Source organism: Arachis stenosperma, chromosome 3 (assembly GCF_014773155.1).
Source record: "Arachis stenosperma cultivar V10309 chromosome 3, arast.V10309.gnm1.PFL2, whole genome shotgun sequence".
Classification (NCBI taxonomy): Eukaryota; Viridiplantae; Streptophyta; class Magnoliopsida; order Fabales; family Fabaceae; genus Arachis; species Arachis stenosperma.
In genome coordinates this window covers 99,814,427-99,818,727 of record NC_080379.1, presented here as the reverse complement: position 1 = coordinate 99,818,727, position 4,301 = coordinate 99,814,427, and the positions used below count along the sequence as shown (strand labels likewise).

The 4,301-nt window shown below is 39.6% G+C and overlaps 1 non-coding gene across 1 annotated transcript; it reads right to left on the bottom strand.

Moving 5' to 3' along the window:
• Positions 1–3,052: 3,052 nt before the first annotated feature.
• LOC130972004 (small nucleolar RNA R71) lies at positions 3,053–3,160 on the bottom strand. The gene has a single exon (XR_009083208.1). It is a non-coding gene; the product is annotated as a small nucleolar RNA R71 (small nucleolar RNA).
• Positions 3,161–4,301: the final 1,141 nt, after the last annotated feature.

Here is a 4,301-nt window from a genome sequence, read left to right as displayed (position 1 = left end):
AATATCTCTTGGATTCCTGATTGCACGATGCATGGTTGATCGCCTGACAACCGAGTGCTCGCCTGACAAACGAGCCAACCATTCCGTGAGATCAGAGTCTTCGTGGTATAGGCGAGAACTGATGGCAGCATTCAAGAGAATCCGGAAGGTCTAACCTTGTCTGTGGTATTTTGAGTAGGATTCAATGACTGAATGACTGTGACGTGCTTCAAACTCCTAGCAGGCGGGGCGTTAGTGACAGACGCAAAAGTATCAATGGATATTATTCCGGCCTGACCGAGAACCGACAGCTGAATTCCGCTATGCCGTGACAGGACATATGCAATCGCTTTCACTGAGAGGATGGGAGGTAGCCATTGACAACGGTGAAACCCTACACGAGCTTGCCATGGAAAGGAAGAAGAAGGATTGGATGAAGACAGTAAGAAAGCAGAGAGACGGAAGGGAAGGCATCTTCATGCGCTTATCTGAAGTTCCTACCAATGAATTACATAAGTATCTCTATCTTTATCTTTTATGTTATTTTCGTTCATCACCATATACATCTGAGTCTGCCTGACTAAGATTTGCAAGATGACCATAGCTTGCTTCAATACTAACAATCTCCGTGGGATCGACCCTTACTCACGTAAGGTATTACTTGGACGACCCAGTGCACTTGCTGGTTAGTTGTGCGAAGTTGTGTAATGCCATGGAATTGAATTACCAAGTTTTTGGAGTTCATGACCGGGGATTATGAGAGTTGTGAAAAGTATTGTTCACAATTTCGCGCACCAAGTTTTTGGCGCCGTTGCCGGGGATTGTTCAAGTTTTGAGCAAGCTCTTTGTTCGGTAACATCAGTGCCAAATTTCTGATCCGGCAACAAGCACCAAGTTTTTGGCGCCGTTGCCGGGGATTGTTCAGTTTGGACAACTGACGGTTCATCTTGTTGCTTAGATTAGGTATTTTTTTTTTTCGAAATTCTTGAAGGTGAATCCTAGAGTTTCATGATGATTTGTTGAAATCTGGCTGGCTGAGAAGCCATGTCTAATTTCATTGGACTGAGGTTTCAACTTATCATCACAAGAGCTTGATGATTTTTATCAATCTTGCTTTTGGAGCAGTGATCTGCTAAGGCTTGGCTGGCCTTTGGCCATGTCTAGTGTTTTGGACCGAAGCTTTCTTTGAAAGCTTGGCTGGCTGTGAAGCCATGTCTAATTCCTGGACCGGAGTCTTAGACTAGCATTGCACTGATTCCTGGAATTCTCATTAAGAATTTTGATATCTTTTTCCACTTAATTTTCGAAAAACACAAAAAAATTCACAAAATCATAAAAACCAAAAATATTTGATGTTTCTTGCTTAAGTCTAGTGTCTCATCTTAAGTTTAGTGTCAATTGCATGCATTCATTCATGTGTCTTAAGGATCTTCAAGTAATTCTTGATGATTTCTTACTCTGATCTTTGAATTCTTTTGGCTTGAGTGTTTATGTGTCTCATATAGTGTTAGTAGTATACAAACTGCTAAGTTTGGTGTCTTGCATGCATTGTTATTTGATTCTTGTTGCATTTTGATTATTAAAAATCCAAAAACATTTTTAATTTGTGTCTTTTCAAGTCAATAATACAAAGAATTGAAGATTCAGAACATACTGCAGAGGAATTATACAGAAAAAGCTGGGCATTCAAAAATGCCCAGTGAAGAAGACAGACTGGCGTTTAAACGCCAGCCAGGGTACCTGGTTGGGCGTTTAACGCCCAAAAAGGGTGCATTTTGGGCGTTAAACGCCAGAATGTATACCATTCTGGGCGTTTAACGCCAGGATGGCAAAGGGGGAAGATTTTGTTTTTCAAATCATTTTTTTTCAAGTTTTCTAAGCTTTTCAAAATCAAATCTTTTTCAAATCATATCTTTTCAATCAAATGTTTTCAAAATCAATTCCTTTCCTTTTTCAAAGATACTTACTAACAATTAATGATTTGATTGAACATCTCAAATATGTTGCCTTTTCTGTTGAGAAAGGTTTAATGTTTGAATCATATCTTTTCTTGTTAGGCAAGTTACTAATTTTCAAAATCAAATCTTTTAAAATTGTTTTCAAAACATATCTTTTTAAAATTGTTTTCAAATCATATCTTCTCAATCACATTTTTTAAAACCAATCATATCTTCTCAACCACATCTTTTTCAAAATAGTTTTCAATCAAATCTTTTTAACTTCTAATTTCAAAATCTTTTTCAAAAATCACTTGATTTCTTTTCCACTTTCAATTTTCGAAAATTATCAATCAAATTTTAAAATATTTTTGACATCTTTCTAATTAATTTTCGAAAATTCTCTTCCCTCCTCCTCACATCCTTCTATTTATGGAGTACTACTCCTTCTTAATGCACAATTCGAACTTTATCTCATCAAGTTCGAATTCTTCTGCCTTCTTTCTTCTATTTTTCTTTTCCTCTGACATCTCAAGGAATCTCTATACTGTGACATAGAAGATTCCACATCTTCTTGTTCTCTTCTCTTTCATATGAGCAGGAGCAGAGACAAAGGCATTCTTGTTGAAGCTGACCCTGAACCTGAAAGGACCTTGAAGAGAAAGCTAAGAGAAGCCAAAACACAACCCTCTTTAGAGGACCTGACCGAATTCTTCAAGGAAGAAGAACACATGGCAGCCGAAAACAACAACAATGCCAACAATGCAAGGAAGGTGCTGGGTGACTTTACTGCACCTACTCCCGACTTCTATGGGAGAAGCATCTCTATCCCTGCCATTGGAGCAAACAACTTTGAGCTTAAGCCTCAATTAGTTTCTCTGATGCAACAGAATTGCAAGTTCCATGGACTTCCAATGGAAGATCCTCATCAGTTTTTAGCTGAGTTCTTGCAAATCTGTGACACAGTCAAGACTAATGGGGTTGACCCTGAGGTCTACAGACTGATGCTATTCCCTTTTGCTGTAAGAGACAGAGCTAGAATATGGTTGGACTCTCAACCTAAAGATAGCCTGGACTCTTGGGAAAAGCTAGTCAATGCCTTCTTGGCAAAGTTCTTTCCACCTCAAAAATGGAGTAAGCTTAGAGTGGAAGTCCAAACCTTCAGACAGAAGGATGGAGAATCCCTCTATGAAGCTTGGGAAAGATACAAACAATTAATCAGAAGATGTCCCTCAGACATGCTTTCTGAATGGAGCATCATAGGTATCTTCTATGATGGTCTCTCTGAACTATCCAAGATGTCTTTGGATAGCTCTGCTGGAGGATCTCTTCATTTGAAGAAGACGCCTACAGAAGCTCAAGAGCTGATTGAAATGGTTGCAAATAACCAATTCATGTACACTTCTGAAAGGAATCCTGTGAACAATGGGACTAGTCAGAAGAAAGGAGTTCTTGAGATTGATACTCTGAATGCCATTCTGGCTCAGAACAAGATATTGACTCAACAAGTCAATTTGATCTCTCAAAGTCTGTCTGGAATGCAAAATGCACCAAGCAGTACTAAGGATGCTTCATCTGAAGAAGAAGCCTATGATCCTGAGAACCCTTCAATGGAAGAGGTGAATTACCTAGGAGAACCCTATGGAAACACCTATAATTCTTCATGGAGAAATCACCCAAATTTCTCATGGAAGAATCAAGAGAGACCTCAACAAGGCTTCAATAACAATAATGGTGGAAGAAATAGGTTTAGCAATGGCAAGCCTTTTCCATCATCTTCTCAGCAACAGACAGAGAATTCTAAGCAGAACCCCTCTGACTTAGCAACCATGGTCTCTGATCTAATCAAAACCACTCAAAGTTTCATGACTGAAACAAGATCCTCCATTAGGAATTTGGAGGCACAAGTGGGACAGCTGAGCAAGAAAGTTACTGAACTCCCTCCTAGCACTCTCCCAAGTAATACAGAAGAAAATCCAAAAGGAGAGTGCAAAGCCATAACCATGGCCGAATATGGAGAGGAAAGAGAGGAGGTGGACGCCACTGAGGAAAACCTCAGTGGGCGTGCACCAACCTCCTCTGAGTTCCCCAATGAGGAACCATGGGAATTTGAGGCTCAAAATGAGACCATAGAGATTCCATTGGACTTACTTCTGCCTTTCATGAGCTCTGATGAGTGTTCTTCCTCTGAAGAGGATGAGTATGTCACTGAAAAACAAGTTGCTAAATATCTTGGAGCAATCATGAAGCTAAATGACAAGTTATTTGGAAATGAGACTTGGGAAGATGAATCTCCCTTGCTCACCAAAGAACTGGATGACTTGTCTAGGCAGAAATTACCTCAAAAGAGACAAGATCCTGGGAAGTTTTCCATACCTTGTACCA